Below are 17,915 nucleotides of genomic sequence, written 5' to 3' on the forward strand. Positions count from 1 at the left end.
TTCGCAGCACTCTAGAAGTCGCTATTTGGGAAATAAAGACCTTTCATAACCTTAACCCATAGACTATATCAAGCTTGAGAAATTCGCCATGCATTCTGCCTGACCTTGTTGAAATTAATTAGATCTCTGAACCCCATTCCACCATCTTTTCTTCTCTTCATTACATCCCATCTCTTCTAGTGAATTCCTGATTTGAATTCACCATTTTCCCCACCAAAATGAAGCAACTTTCTGTTCCTATGGCATGACAAATGGATAGTGGAACTTTGAAGGATAGCCTACACCACACCTTTAATGAGAGTTTCTTTTCCGGCTTTGGAGATAAGCTTTTCTTTCCAACCTTGAAGCTTCATGTTAACTCTTGCTAAGATCCACACGAACATTTGTTTTTTGGTTTGCCCCCAATCTAATGGAATTCCAAGACACTTTCCAATTTTTTTTCTATTTCCGAAACTCGCAGCTCCTTTGCCGTATCTCGATGTAGATTTTGGGGACATCCACTACTAAAGAGAATTCCTGATTTGTTTAAATTAATAGCCTTCCTTGAAGCAAAGCAATATTGATACAAGTTTTAGTAATACTGTGGCACTCTCATATCTTTCCATGTAGAAAAAAGATGGAATCGTCAGCAAATAAAAAGTGTGAAAATGGAGGGCAGTGTCTGTTGAGCTTAATTGCCGAGATTCTCCCTTCCTTTACAGCTTTATTAAGCAGGGTAGATGCCACATATGATACTATAATAAAAAGATATGGTGAGAGAGGGTCACCTCTTTGGAGCCCTCTAGACAGATAGAAGAACGCTACAGGCTCCCTCATTGAACTTAATACTCAAAGACAAATTTAACACAGTGCATTATCCAAGATATCCATTTAGGATCAAAGCCCATTTAGTAGATTTCCTTCCAAAACCCCATTCCAACTTATCATATGCTTTCCTCATATCAAGTTTCTTGGAATTTCTTTGTTCTCTTTTTTTGATTCTCAACTGGTGTAACACTTCCTATACTATCAACATGTTATCATAGATCTATCTTCCACATACAAACACACTCTATTTAGTTGCTATCGGGCTAGATAAAAGAGGTTTGAGGCGATTAGCCAATACATTTGAGATGATTTTATATGCATAAGGTAATGGGACAAAAATGATCTAGACTTTTTGAAGTAATATTTTGGGAACATGGGCTATATATGTTCTATTTAAGTGCTCATGGAAAGTACTTGATTAAAGAAGTCTCAGACCATGTCAAGTACATGCTGATGAATCTCCTTCCAGTGATGTTGATAGAAAGTTTGCTCAGTTGTCGGGTCCAGGGGCCTTGGAGGCCCTCAATGGGAACACTGCATCTCTAACCTCCTTCATAGCAACAGCCTGAATCGAGGATCGATTCAATTCCTCTAAAACTATTCGAGAACAATGTTCGAGAACAGGGACAAGAAGAACCCTTGCATCAACTCTTAACTTTCCTGTTTCTCGGCTCCAGACCCCCATTTCATTTTTCAATGCTGAAACCTTGTTTCTTTGCCTTTGATAGATTGGAGTTGCATGGTAAAACTGGATGTTTCTATCCCCCATTTCATCCAATTAATGTGGGCCTTCATTCCCTAATGCATCTACTCCTGTCGCCATAATATTTTTACTCATTCTTTAATCAGCTGGGCTCTTTCTCCACTGTTTTCAGTACAGGAGCTGTTGGTGATGATTTGAAGTTCCAGCTTTAAAGAATTTATCTCCCGTCTGACATTAGATTTTTTTTTTTTTCTACTCCAATCAGCTAGACCACTCATACTCTCTTCAGCTTACTTAGACATTCCTCTTGTCCATTCTTTTTTATCGCCATGCCATTTTTACTAATTCTTTGCATTCATCATCCTCATTCCAGAAAGTCTCATATTTAAAAATTTTGCCTTGTTTTGTTGGTTCCATTGAGAGAATCAATAAGATAGGGCTATGATCTGAGCTAAGGGCCAGCAAGGCATAAGCTTCTGCATTAAGGAACGTTACTCCCAATCTACACTGCACAAGACTCTATCTGATTTTTCCTTCATCTCCTTCTCTGTTATTAGTCCATGTTAATGTGCACCTCTTGCAATCCACCTCCATTAGAGAACAATCATTTATTAATTCCCAAAATGCTGTCATTCTACAGTTCTCTGCCATTTTCCTCCTTTCCTTCTTCCAATGATAACGAATTTTATTAAGTCACTGTACAAACCCATGGGAGATGATTTTTTTTTTTATCTCTTGATTTCCTCTCATAGCCTTAACCTATCCTGGAATGCATTTAGAGCATGAACAAAAGTAATATGCTCGATCTGTGGAAGTCAGATTAATAAAGTATTCTAATAATGAATCTACAACCACCAAGACTGAGTATTTCCACATGAAGACTAATCCCCCTGCTGTACCAACTAGATTCATGATATAACATTCTCGGAAATTGAGCTGTCTCGTATTTCATTGTACCACTTTTTCTCTATTCTTCTCCATGGGAAACAACAACCTGGGCCTTTCACAAGCAACATAGCTCATAGCTCAAGAATCATCAAGGGGGTGGCCAGCCCTTGACAATTCCAACTTACTTTTTAGGCTTATTTGGGCTAGCCACCCAAGCCCATTCAGCTACTTATTCTATAATAAGAATGGGAGTATCCATGATTTTGGTTTCATTTAACCAAGGGGAGGTTGTATTCATTGAATTATACGGAAAAACCCGCGTTGCTTCTTGCTGGTAGGAGTGTTCTATTCCTTACCTTTCTTCTTGTTTTTTCGTACCTTGGATCATAAGGACTCGTTTTCCAGATTCCCGCCCATCCTTGATTTATATTCAAAGCATATTCAGCATTCATTTCTACTACCCTCCTCTTGTCCCTCCATATCTGCCTGGGTTGGATCAATTTGAGCTTGCTCATAGGGCGCTAAAGCACCTTGATTCACTGGAGTTTTAGGAATAACCTGTACCTCTTTTTCCTCCACAGTTTTCGCCTCATAAAATACCTTCCAAAAATATATATTTCTGGCTAGAAATTGTTCTTAGGAATAGAATAATTATCATTCATGTCCTCAAGGAAGAGCTCTGACTCAAAGAAACATTCTTCGGCATCAATTTATAACAATTAGGTCATATTTAATGCATACTTCATATTTAATTCAAATTCCATTGTTCGAAAGGGGAAGGTGAGATAGCTAGTACGAGTACCTAGAGGGGGGTGAATAGGTATACACAAAAAATTTCTCGATGTTTGCACGATACTTAAACAATTAGAGACTTTGCAATGATTGAAAATTCAATCGCAAGACGAGTAAGGGAAAGAGAGAATTGAACACTCGTTTATAGTGGTTCGGCTTGATTCAAGCCTACGTCCACTCTTCGCACCGATGGCCGATTGGCTGGATTCCACTATGATCAAAGAGTTGTTACAGTGTTGATCTTCCTTGATTTCTAGGTGTAGATGATCTACCACACTTGCTCAAGGCGTCACCAAGTATAAACACTCTCGGTATACAATTTCGCTCGTCTCAACTAACAATCAAAGGATCTTCGAGACTACGGAATTTTTCTATCGATCACACACTTAAAACAACTAGAACGTCTTCCTTTATACTCCTTCATGCCATCATAGCCGTTGGCACTTACCAAAGGAATTCCTCCAATCTACCCGTTGACGGAATCAATCAAGAAGATCATCCGAGCTATATAAGGAATCGATGATAGCCCATCAATCTGTTCGCCCATACAATCGGGATCTCGGTTTCAAGAATAGAATAATCCAAGATTATTTCGCCGACCATCGGATCTTCAATCGTTCTTAGATAAGATATAAAGAATCCGAAATGATTATCCAACCAAAGAATCTATCCCTGAGGATAGGATCAAATCCTCAATCATAAACCTCGACTTTGGATTTCCTTCAACACTTTGGATTAGAAAGACTGCCGGTGAGAATAACTTTGAGTCTTGAGTCTTGAGTCTTGAGTCTTGAGTCTTGAGATAACAGAGTCTTGAGACTATAAAATCTTGAGACTTTAACTATCGATATCCAGACTTAGATCGATAGAAATGTTTTGTCGCTTCAAAATATTCTCGAAAGATTTCTCCAACAATCTCCCCTTTTTGATGGTGACAAAACTTTCTTGAAGATTTGAACAACTTTGACCTCGCAAAAACATTTCTCAAGCAATATGGCTAACTCATAAAGATTAATAAACAACCGACTCTCGCATCCACAGAAATTGGTTAGTCTTTCATGAGTAATACCATGTAACAATACTTGATATAAATGCAACAGTCAAGCATCAAAATCCACAACCAATTCAAGCCTAACACTCAAGTTCAAGTTCTCAAGTCATACTCAAAAATAAACATAACCACAAAAGTCAAATAAAGTTTTAAAATAATGTTTGTTCAAATTGGTTCTCCCCCTTTTTGTCATCATTAAAAAGAGGGTGAGAAAGGAGTCATGTCTCGCTTGGGAATGCGCACGATCCGGAAATCAATGGACTGGACTACTCCTTCGAGCTTCTTCGCGGATCTTCTCATGAGATGAGCTACCTCTTCTCTCTTGGCATTGGCTTGAAGTTGTAGAGAGAGGTCTTTGTATTTTCTTTCGAGAGACTGAAGATGCTTGTCCAAAGCATGCTTCAAGACTTGGATTTCACAATCGAATATATATCTCGGTTACGCATTTCGAAGAATATTCATGATACTACGAAGATCTACGAAATCATCCGTCATTGTACCGGCATTGGCTTTCTCGGATGGGTGTGTGTGCGTACGATGGCGCTTCGAATGGTCTTGCAGATTTGGAATCGTCGTATCATCTTCTTGAGCAATTGAGAGACCCGAGCTTCCGGGTCTTCCGAGATTTTCTTTGATCTTGAGCAGCATGAGGTGGAGACCTCTCTTGCTCGCTAACTCCCCTGTCTCTAGGACATCGAAAGGGGAAGAGTGATGATCAATCTCTTGATTTCCTTCTCTCCGATTTATCGCCAGGATCGATCTTTTACTTCTTCTTTTTCTTCCTCAACTTCTTTCTCCTTCTCTCTCGTTCTTCTTCTTCTCGCTCCGCTGAAGTTCTCGCCGAATAAGACACGAACGTCTTGTTCTTGTCGTGCTGGAATAGTGGGATCTTCATCATCTTCATCTTCATCCTCATCCTCCGGGATAAGAATTCTTTTCCTCTTTTTCGAAGAAGCACTAAATGCCTTCTTTCCTTTTCCTTTTGAAGCAGACTGATTTGGAGATTTCACTTTGAATTTCTCCATTGCCTTAGAAAGTTCTTGCACGCATCTTCATTAACATTTTCAACCCTACCACCATCTTATCACACGGTCTAACACAAAAGTATGTAAGGCAGTTCAATATTCAGATGTCCGAAGATCTTGGTCACCGGACCAGGATAAGGCAATTGTCCTTTGTCTTTGACACGATTCAGTACATATGGAAAGAATAGTGTGGGAGAGAGAACTTCCGTCTGAGTTGATCGCATACATCAACTTTGCTTGAGAAAGAGACACGAAGTCTTTGAAGTAGACTTAGGTCTTAGACAATTGATCACAATCTTGTGAAGCACAATGTTGATAGCGTTCATTCGGAATAGATAATTTTCTTATCTACATCCCTATCTTTGACAAGATCCGAGTAGTTCGAGGGTGAGACTTAATTGGGAGATAGCGTCCCCGTTCAACTCCAACTATGTCTCCGCCAACATATTCACATCTACCACATAGACTTTGTCTCGAACATCGAATGAAATTCTATTCGCATCCAAAAAGCTAAGATTTGAATAGAAATAAGCGGTCGACGATGATCATACCGTCTCAGAGTCGGAGCGAGAAAGTCTCAAGTTGAAGCAAATTCAACTTCTCTTAGGTTCAAGTTGATGGAATCCGGGGAAGTCAAAATCGACACTTCTAGGTTGATTACCCCTCTTTTCAACAGACCGTAATACACTTTTTCTTGATCCTTGGATTTAAACAAATCCATCCGATTTCCTTTCGCCTTTGCCGCCACACCCATTCTAGGTTCAAATTCAAGGAACATTTTGTCATCATCATTCGCGTCAATCGATTTTGTCTCGGCATACGAGGATCTCTTGGAATGTTCGCAAGAGCTTCCTCTTCGCTTTTCCTTTTGGGGCAATTCCCATTCCTCCATTTTCTTCAGAAAAAGATACTCATTCCCATAATTTTTGTCCTTAAGGAAGTCATCTATGTAGTTCAATGGAGTACCCGTGCTTTTCAATGCACAATAAAGTTTATACAAAAAGGAAGGCTTTTGAACTCTTCTTGGTCGGCATCCTCGATTATCTCTTCTTCCAGTTATGACTTTCACTTTGTGGGGCAGGAGATGCTGAATGACGTGGAGGAGAGCGAATCGGACTTTGTCGCCGACCGAGATAAGTCTTCTTCCTCGTGAGATCGAAATGAGTCGGTCCCTTCTTCATTCTTTGTGGTCCCCATTCGCGATTCTTGATGATTTCCTTGAAGACGACATCTTTCTTTGTCTATTGGAGGATTCCTTCACTTGCTTTCCCAAGAAAAATGACCACTTTCTCGACGATGAACAAAGAGTAGAAACAAATTTATAGAGAGAAGAGTGCTTTTAGGGTTTTGAAGATTTGGGAAAAAACTGTATATATAACTTAGTTTTTGAAAAGGGAAGTTCAATCGGTGCAATGGAAAGTGAACGATTACTTCTTTTCAAAATCTATAACTGCCAAAATTATTAAACAAAAGATCGTACCTTTTCGACTAAATGACAATTAGTACCTTTTAGAAGAAATACAACTTACGTCTTTATCCACGAATGTCTCGAGTCTCGGGACTTAGAGTCTAAGAGATCGAGTCTTTAGAGTTGGTGAGTCTCTAGACTTTAACTTCTTCAAGCTTCAAAATGTTGAGTCTTGAGCGGATAAAGTCAAAGGCGATTCTTCTCCAAAGGCTTTGTGAATATGTCTCGCTAGTTGACTTTTTGAATCAACAAATTGAATCGAGATTTCTCCATTTTGAATATGATCTCTAATAAAGTGATGTCGAATCTCAATATGCTTTGCTCTTGAATGAAGGATTGGATTTTTGGTGAGATTTATAGCACCGGTGTTGTCACATCGATTTTCGTGCATGAGTCTTCAATGCCAAAGTCTTGTAGCTGTTGTTTTATCCATAGAATTTGCGAACAGCAGCTTCCAAGAGCTACATACTCGCTTGTTGTTGAAAGAGCTACAAGTGCTTTGTTTCCTCGAAAACCAAGACACCGTTTGTTTCCAAGTAGTTGACAAGTTCCGAAGTGCTCTTTCTATCGATTCGCAACCGGCCAGATTCGCATCTCGAGTATCCTAGAAGATTAAAGTCTCCCTTCTTTGGATACCAAAGACCGATGCTTGAAGATGAAGCAACGTATTTGATAATTCGTTTCCGGCACCGAGATGTGATTCTCTAGGATCCGATTGAAACCTAGCACAGATACAAACACCGAACAAAATATCGGTCTAGAAAGCGGTAAGATAAAGAAGTGAACCGATCATGCTTCGTACAGCTTTTGATCTATTTTCTTCCTTCTTCATCCTTGTCTATCTCCGAGAACATGACATTGGTATGTCGATCTTTTGCATTTTTCCAATCCAAACCTTTTGACAAGATCATTCGCATATTTTTCTTGATGGATGAAAGTTCCTTCCTTCATTTGTTTCACTTGGAGTCCAAGAAAGAATGTTAATTCTCCCATCATACTCATTTCAAATTCATCCCGCATAGACTTAGAAAATTTCTTGCAAAGACTTTCATTAGAAGATCCAAAAATAATGTCATCAACATATATTTGAACAAGTAAAAGTTTTTGTTTTCCTTTTTGATAAACAAAGTAGTATCTACTTTACCTTTGACAAAACCATTTTGTAATAAAAACTTACTTAATCTGTCGTACCAAGCTCGAGGTGCTTGCTTTAGACCATACTGAGCCTTTTCGGTCCTCGAAGACCGAGTCCGGCTTCTTTGGGTCTTCAAATCCGGCGGTTGTTCCACATAAACTTCCTCATGGATAAATCCATTTAGGAAAGCACTTTTGACGTCCATTTGGAATAACCTGAAATTTTTGTAACAAGCAAACGCAAGTAATAGACGAATAGCTTCTAACCTTGCAACGGGTGCGTAAGTCTCGTCATAGTCTATTCCTTCTTCTTGCATTATACCCTTTGGCCACGAGCCTTGCTTTGTTTCGTACGACTTTTCCTTTTCGTTCATTTTGTTCCGAATACCCATTTGGTTCCAATAACAGTTTTACCTTTTGGTTTAGATGTCAATTCCCAGACATCATTGATGTTGAACTGTCTAAGCTCTTCTTGCATAGCTTTCGATCCGGCTTTCATCGATAAAGCTTCTTCTATGCTTTTGGTTCAATTTCAGAGATGAGAGCCATGACACTAGATTCTTCATGCCTTTTTGATCTGGTGCGGATTCCTTCATTAAGTTCGCCAATAATAAGATCTTTGGGATGACTGGATTTGTGTTTCCAGTTACCAGGTTGATGATCTCTTTCTTTATTTGATTCTCCATGATCGTCTTGATGATGGACTTCCGAATCCGAGATGCTTCGAGATGTAGACATTTGAAGATCTAGAGCGGATTCCACTCTCATCGTACTCGAGTCCTGGCGGATTCATCTTGCACCGAGTCTTGGAATTTGACATTCATTGATTCTTCCACAGACCGGCTTTTTTGTTGTAGACTCGTAGGCTTTGCTTGATGTAGAATATCCAAGGAAGATGCCTTCATCTGATCTTTCTTCAAACTTACCAACTCGATCATTTGCATTTTTCAAAATAAAGCATTTGCAACCGAACACATGAAAGTATGAAACAATAGGCTTCTTACCTTTGAACAATTCATAGGGGTTTTATCAAGAATAGGTCTTAAAAAAGACTCTATTTATAATATAAAGATTAAAAACGACTTCGGCCAAAATCGTGAAGAAATTTTACTTTCAATTAAAAGTGTTCTAGCCATTTCTTGAAGAGATCTATTCTTTCTTTCCACAACTCCATTTTGCTCGGAGTATACGGAGAGGAGAACATGTGATTAACACCAGATTTATCACGAGAATCTCGTAAAATCTTGATTTTCAAATTCACTTCCATGATCTGTTCTTATACTAGAAATAGCACATCCTTTTTCATTTTGAACCTTTTTAGCAAACTTTTCAAAGTACGAAAAGGTTTCTGATTTGTTTGCTAGAAAATATACCCCAGGTAAAACGAGTAATCATCTACAATTACTAGACAATATTTCTTACCTCCAATGCCGGGTTCTTGTTGGTCCGAAGAGATCCATATGAAGCAATCAGTATTACATGATTAGTAGATACATGATTTATTTGTTTAAATGAATTTTTTACCTGCTTTCCTTAATGCATGGAGTACATAAGTCGACTTTTGGTATGGCAAGTTTAGGTAGACCTCTAACAAGCTGCTTTGAAGAGATTTTGGCTAATTGCTTCTTGTTGATATGGCCAAGCTTTCTATGCCATAGAATTGCTTCATCTTGAATTGAAATTAAGCATTGTTCTTCATTTGGCTTTACATCAAGGAGGTAGATGTTTCCATGCCTTCGACCCATGAAAGACTCGAGTCGAATCTTTGCTAATTCAGAACAAATGCCTTCTTGAAAGAAGATCTTGTAACTTGAGTATCACACAATTGGCTAATGCTGAGTAGATTGTAGTTGAGTCCTTCCACTAGAGAGACATTGCTTATTGTGAGATTTCCAATTTCGCAATTCCGAATCCCACAATACTTCCTTTGCTATTTCCTCCGAATGAAACTTTTCCACCATTCACTTTAATAAGCTTTATGAAACACTCGAGTCTCCCGTCATGTGTCTTGAGCATCCGTACGTCAAGATACCACTTTACCTTCTTTTTGACGAGACCTCGCATTCAAAAAGAGTCTCAAGCTTTCTTTGGTACCCAAATTTTCTTGGGTCCTTTCATGTTAGTAGGATAAGCATTATTAGGCCATACTCTCTTCATGGCTTCCAAACCATAGGACACTCTTTTTCAAAATGATCCCGACTGCTACACTTAGAACACCTTAAAGCATTTCGACCTACAAGCTTTACAAAAAAACTCTTTTGAAATGATTTTTATAAGCCTCTTTCGATGGTCTTTTCTTAATTCTTTCTTTTACTTTCGGAAAATCAATCAAAGGGATTGTTTCTTCTGCCATACCTAGACCCGACTTATTAAAGTAAGGTCTTTGGATTGAAAGAACTTTTCAAGTTTTCGGACCCTATTGAAAATTTCTTTGAAATATTTGATAAATCAGTTTTTAAGAAAGCATTTTCTTTTGAAAGATTGTCTTCACTCTTTAAGAGTAGAAACATTCAAGTCTAAATTTTTTACCTTTTCTTCTAAAATGATTTCCTTTTGTTTTAAAACTGAGTTTTCCTTTTTAAGTTCGAAATCCTTTTAAGAGAAGTCTTAAGACTAAAACATAACTCATTAATATATTTAGAGACTTTGACAGGGATTTTATAATTGCTTACCTCAAATTCACTCATCCGAGTCCGATCCAGTCCGAGTCCGATTGCGCCATTAGACACGAGTTGGCATATTCCTCATCACTCTCTTCACACTCCGTATCGCTCCAGTTTCGGCTTTAAGAGCTTTTCGAAATTTCTCAGCCTTTTCCTCTTTTCTTTTCTTTTAAGAGGACGATTTGGTCCGATGTGTCCCTTCTTTTACATTCGAAGCAAACTACTTCTTTGTTTGGTTCCTCATCATCAAATGTAACTTGGTCTGCATTGTCTCGAGAACTTTGTTTCTTTGGGATAAACCTTCCGCCTTTTCTATTCAGTTTTCTGAATCTTCTTATCATGAGGGCGAGCTCCTCATCATTCATATCATCTTCAGAATCCGCATCATCGAATCATCATTTGATTTCAGTGCAATAGATTTCTTACCTCTTGGATCTTCGTCTTCATTAATTCGTTCCACTTCGTAAGACCAAGAGTTCCAATCCGTTCGTCTACGAGATAATGGCATGATTCTTTGCGTCTCTCTTATTGAAGTCTTTATATGATTCCAATCCTTGGAGAGTCCACGTAGAAGCTTGTTCACCTTCATGGGATCAGAAATTTTTTGTCCTTGGTTCTCAAGACCATTGACAATATCTAAAAACGACTAAACATGTCGCTTATAGATTCTCCTGGTTTCATTTTGAAGGATTCATATTGACCAAGAAGAATGTTAATTCTCGGTCTCCTTCACTCGATCCGTTCCTTCATAAGTGATATGTAACTTGTCCAGACTTCTTTTCTTTGTGACACAAGAAGATATTCAGTTATATTAGTTGGTGACAAAGCACAATATAAAGAATAAATTGCTTTAGCATCAAGTGCTTGTCTCTTGTTTATTTCTTCTTGATACATTCCGCCGGTTTCAACGGTTTCTTTTCCTCTTTCAGTGTTTGATGCAGCGGCAATAGTGATTCCTTTTTCCACTACGTCCCATTCAGAGGATCCTTTGATCGTAGGAAAGCTTTCATCTTGTTCTTCCAGATGTTGTAATCCTTTCCATCGAAGTAGGGAGGTCCGGGTATTGCTTTGCCCCTCCATCAGCCCAGGTGCTAGCATACTAGCCATGGATCTTTTACTCAAGTAAAACACTTCAAACAAAGTAAGAACACGAGGCTCGATACCAATTGAGATAGCTAGTACGAAAGTACCTGGGGGTGAATAGGTATACACAAAAATTTCTCGATGTTTGCACGATACTTAAACAATTAGAGACTTTGCAACAGCTTGAAAATTCAATCGCAAGACTGAGTAAGGGAAAGAGAGAATTGAACACTCGGTTTATAGTGGTTCGGCTTGATTCAAGCCTACGTCCACTCTTCGCACCGACACCGATTGGCTGGATTCCACTATGATCAAAGAGTTGTTACAAAGTGTTGATCTTCCTTGATTTCTAGGTGTAGATGATCTACCACACTTGCTCAAGGCGTCACCAAGTATAAACACTCGTATACAATTTCGCTCGTCTCAACTAACAATCAAAGGATCTTCACTGGAATTTTTCTATCGATCACACACTTAAAACAACTAGAACGTCTTCCTTTATACTCCTTCATGCCATCAACGTTGGCACTTACCAAAGGAATTCCTCCAATCTACCCGTTGGACGGAATCAATCAAGAAGATCATCCGAGCTATATAAGAATGCGATGATAGCCCATCAATCTGTTCGCCTTACAATCGGGATCTCGGTTTCAAGAATAGAATAATCCAAGATTATTTAATCGACCATCGGATCTTCAATCGTTCTTAGATAAGATATAAAGAATCCGAAATGATTATCCAACCAAAGAATCTATCCCAGGATAGGATCAAATCCTCAATCATAAACCTCGACTTTGGATTTCCTTCAACTTGGATTAGAAAGACTCAGTGAGAATAACTTTGAGTCTTGAGTCTTGGAGTCTTGAGTCTTGAGTCTTGAGATAACGAGTCTTGAGACTATAAAATCTTGAGACTTTAACTATCGATATCCAGACTTAGACTGATAGAAATGTTTTGTCAGCTTCAAAATATTCTGGAAAGATTTCTCCAAAGAAGGATGTTAGTCTGAAATGGAATTGATTTTGGGTTTGTCGGTGTCATGTTGAGACAAAGTGAATGAAGATCGTTCGGAGGCATTTTTGTTATCTTCTTTTGGTTTCGACGTAGCTGAACGATATGGGATCTCTTGAACATTTGGATATTATTGGAATGGGAATGCTGGCTCGGTGATGATTTCATTTGAACGGACTCCTTTGCATTGGAAGAGGTTTCTCACGGGGAGAGAGAGTTTGTGATAATTTTGATGGTATTGTTGTTTGATGTTAGTCTAATCTATGACCTTTTGAACTGCCATTCATTTGGCAGTTTTTATCACATCATGAATCGATTCTTGTTGATAACTGGAGGACTAAGCATGGTCATGTTTTTTCCTTTATTGAAATGATGGACAGCCCACCACTTTCTTTTCTTTTTGCTGCTATCTCGTGTGATTAAGGATGTGCATGACGATCATTTCCTGAATCATTGTATAATTTGTCATGTGATTCCTTGGCACATGCATTAGAGGTTAAATATGCTAGGATTTGATAACTCTGGAAATTCAATATTTTCTGAAACATTTTGTGTAAAACGTGGTGTGCTGTAGCGCGCTGTTGGAATTTTAGCTTGCATTCGGTCGTTTGGTAACGGAATGCAATGTACTACATTTAGATTTCACCGAAAGCAGTTGATAGCATACTAGCTAGGTGGCTTTGTTATGAGAAACAGGAGCCAAGGTGAATGCTGATGCTGATTCACCTAAGTTCCTTGTAAGAAGATGAAGAGGAGAATTGACTGGTTTCTCTTTACACCTAATATCATCTATTATCCATGGCTGGCCTTGTCTGATGAGTTGATTCTCCAAATGAAGAATGTTAATGATGGCTAAGATGAAAGCCAGCCTTTCCATCTTTTATAGGGCGTAGATTTTATCCCTTCGGGAGCCCTTGGGAATTTAGTCTTTTGGGGAAGATAGAGTGGATACACTTGCTTTTCATGTTTTCCTCTTTTCTATATATGACTGAGGTCTTGGCTCAAGGGGATGTCCTACTGGCTAGAGCAGTTTTCCCCATTTTCTTTGTGATGGAAACGTTGCTGGAAAATGTAGAATCCAAACGTCACAAGGCTGAACGATATTATATCAAATGATCTGTTGTATTCATTTGGAGAGTAGTTTGATTGTCATATGCATTAATGCAATGCATGACATAGGAGGTTTAGGTTCTGACTTTGTGCTCATCCAAGTAACATGCTTTCTGACCTTTGCTTGATGATTCGATTCTTGAGTGAAGAATGTTAATAGTTAAGATGATAGTCAGCATTTCCATCTTTTATAAGACGTAGATTTTCTCCCTTCAGAGTGCTTGGAAATTTTGTTTTCAGGGAAGGTGGAGTGGACACAATTTCTTTTCATTTTTTCCTCTTTTCAGAGATCTCCTACTGATTGAGCAGTTTTCTTCCCACTTTCCTTGTCCTGGAAATTTGCAGGACAATGTAGAATCCTAAAATGTCATGGGACTGAACAATAAACGTATCAAATGATATGTTGAATTCATTTGAGAGCAGTTTGCAGATCAACACATGCGCTAATGCATACTCTATGTAACATACAGATGTATAGGTATGAAGTTTTCTGCTCGTTGGACTGACAAGCTTTCTGACCTTTTCCCTAGATCCTAGTTCTCATGCAATGTAGCAAATTGAGAACTTCACGAAATATCTGCTAGAATGGTTGGCTTTTAGACATATCTAAGATAAATGCGGATACTTTGTAGTTTTGGTTTCAAAGTAGAATTCTAGAATCTCTATGCTTGTGCTCTGCCTTTTTTTTTTTTTCCCCCCGCGATGAAAGGAGATTTAATCAAGATGGTAGACCATGGAACAAAAGAGAGGCTGATTCATATAGGCTAGTGTACATGAAATGGAACAAGATTCCCATTGTTGATGATTCTTGTTGGAAGAGGATTACTTTTTTTGAAAGTAACATTTGCAATGATTTGAGATAGATCAATGTGTTGTTCTAAAGCAGAAGTCTGCCATGGCAATAGATGTCAGAATTTACTTGTTTCGTGACACACAAATGAAGTGGTTGCTGAGATAGCTAGTATAAACACCTGAAAAAAAAATATACAGCGCACAAACAATTTGTCGAAATACGGAAGCGATTCTTAGCAAACGATAGAAAGAAAATTCTCTCTGAGTAACAAAATGAAATACGATCAAGGTAGAGAGAGAGAGAGAATTGAACACAGGATTTATAGTGGGTTCGCCATTCCAAGCCTATGTCCACTCTTCCGCACCGCTTGACCACCAGGCTGGATTTCACTATGATCAAAAAGAGAAGTTCTGTGCCAGTTTTGCCTTGATTCCACAAGCAAAGTGTAGATGTTCTACCACACCTCCTCAAAGGTTTTTCTCACAGATACATAGACTATCTTTTGTATACAAGTATTTGCTCAAAGGAATTGTCTAAACAAAAAGGAGCTTCAGACTTTGAATTCATCTATCGCGCACACCTCGAACAACTAAGACCGTCTTCCTTATATACTCCTTTATGCCATCATACCGTTGGCACTTACCAAAGGAATTCCTCCAATCTACCCGTTGGACGGAATCAATTAGGAAGATTGTTCGAGCTATTAAAGTTTAACGTGTTGATAGCCCATCAATCCTATTCGCCCATACAATCGGGATCTCGGTTTCCATAAGTAAAACCTTCCAATAATATTTAGACAATCATCGACCTTCAATCATTGAATCAATCTTGATCAATCAAAGGATTCTGTACGTCTTTTCCAGCCACGAGATCTTCTCCAGGATGATAAGGTTAAATCCTCAACGGAACATCCAGTTGGATAACATTTCTTCGATTAGAGACAAGTCAATGAGGATAGACTTTGAGTCTTGAGTCTCGATGTCCTGAAGTCTTCGAGACTTTAACCAACGGAGTCCGCGAGACCTTCGGACTCAGATGATGGAAACGTTTTGTCAACTTCAAAACACTTTACGAAGATTTCTCCAACAATCTCCCATTTTTGATGGTGACAAAATCTTCCCGCAGATTTGGATAACTTTGACCGCAAAACATTTCTCAAACACATATGCATATCTTATAGAAATAAATGGCTAAAAGAATAACACTAGAATCCGCAAACACGTAAAATAGTTAGTCTAGTATATAATAAAGCCATCCATAAGATATCAATACTGAATTAATAGAAGCAGTCAAGTTCCAAGTCTGGTTCGTTCTCATCCGGACACAAAACAAAGTCAAAGTCTGTCAAAAACAATTAAACAATAACACAATCCAACAAACAGGTTAAAAGTTTAGAGATGATTGAAAGTTTGATCAAATCATGCATCTCTCCCCTTTTTGTCATCATTAAAAAGAATGAGATGAAGTCAAGATTGCTTGGGAACGCGGACAAGCTGGAAATCTTCCATAGACTCGAACGATGCCTTCCAAACCTTTTAAAGTCTTCCTTCGCCCGAGCAACTCCTCACTCTTGGCATTGGCCTCGATTCTCGAATAGAGAGGGTGTATCTTATCATTCAATGAACATGAAGCAGCTCGACTTTCATTCTTCAAGTTTTGAACTTCGCATCCCAAGGCATAAATTTGACCTCGCATTTCCAAGAGAATATCCATGACTTCGCGAAAATCTGCTCCATTATCGCTCCGAGTACTTGCTTCGGCTCGATCGATGGAGTAAAATGCACGATGGTAGATCGCGGATAATCTCGCGGGTTTGGCGATGAGGCTTCATGACCTTCTTCTGGGAAATTGAGATGCATAAACATCCTATCCTGCCCGCAGGGCGAACGATCGACTCCTTCACTTGCATCGGATATGAAGACTTTCCTCCTTTCTCCCCGATCTCCCTCGTTTCCATGCCTATAGGTGGAGAAGAGATTTCCTCGAGGTTCTCCTTCTTCTCTTTTTCGCTTCAGGTCTTTCTTCCTCTTCTTCTTGCTCTTTCTTCTCTTTCTTCTTCTTCCTTCTCCTCTCGTTCTTTAGTCATTTGTTCCGATTCTTTCTATGGAATAGGACGACTCAAATTCTTCAAAGCCATTGCAGAGATGGTGATGTCTTCGTCATCATCTTCATCCTCAACGAGGAGAGCTCTTCTTCTCTTGGATGGAGCAACCATGGGCTCCTTCCTTTTCTCTTAGATGCGGAAGAGATTTGATGAGATTTTGCAGAGTCTTCTCCTTGAATTTCTCCAATTCCTTGCTCGGTTCTTTCGGGACGCATTTTGGTCACCATTTTCAGTCCTACCACCATATGATCGCATAATCAACACAAAGATTTGTGGAGGCTGAATATTCGGATGTCTGAATAACTTCAGAATAAGGCTTGGGTAAGGGGAGTTGACCTCGTCCTTCATCACCGCTCTATACATGTGAAACATAATTGATGTATGAGGGAGAAAACTCTTTCCACGAGAGGATGGCATACATCAACTTTGCCTTAGAGCTTGAAACATCGATTTGGAAGTTGATTTCGGCAAGGCGGTTAATCAATCTTGTGAAGCAAGATGTTGAATGCATTCATCCTTGAGTAGGTGATCTTCTCCTCACGTTCTCATCCTTCACGGGTTCAAGTGTGGCTCGAGCAATGGAAACTTTGATTGGTTGATATCCCGCTCTCAACTTCTAACACATCCGCCAAACATATTCATATCACAACATAGTCTTGATCTTTAACGCTGAAGGAGAATCATTCGCATCCAAAAGCTAAGATTTGAATAGAAATATGCGATAAATTCAGCATAAGCCTCGGTTGAGTCGGAAGCAAGACTTTTCAAGTTGAAGATAACTGAACTTTTCCCTCAAGTTCATTTTCACAAAGCATCCAGAAAATCAAAGTCCACCCTACGCTTCAAAGAATTTCGAGTACGGATCCTTTTGTTCCTTTGATCTGAACAAATCTCCCATTTTTCCTTGAATTTCTGCCAAATACCCATTTTCGGTTGAAATAGATGAACAGATTGTCATCGTCATTCCCATCTACAGATTCGGCCCCCATCAATTTATATACAGTAAGACTTTCCATCTCGGTTGATGACCATATTTATGATGTAAGGCCATCATTCCACAACCCTTTCTCGTCTATAGCCTACTAACCATTGAATTCGACCAACAAAATTTAGATGTCTCTTATCTTCGAAAATAACCTTTTTGAGCTCCTAATAAAAAAGTGGCAATTATTGACACCTAAATTTGACCATTTTATTAAGGGATTTATCATATAGAAAATTAGAGATGATTTTTAACCCCTAAGTAAAAATTAATTTTTACTAAATTACATCACATACATATG

The sequence above is a fragment of the Eucalyptus grandis genome, chromosome 3, assembly GCF_016545825.1.
Source record: "Eucalyptus grandis isolate ANBG69807.140 chromosome 3, ASM1654582v1, whole genome shotgun sequence".
In the NCBI taxonomy this organism is placed as follows: Eukaryota; Viridiplantae; Streptophyta; class Magnoliopsida; order Myrtales; family Myrtaceae; genus Eucalyptus; species Eucalyptus grandis.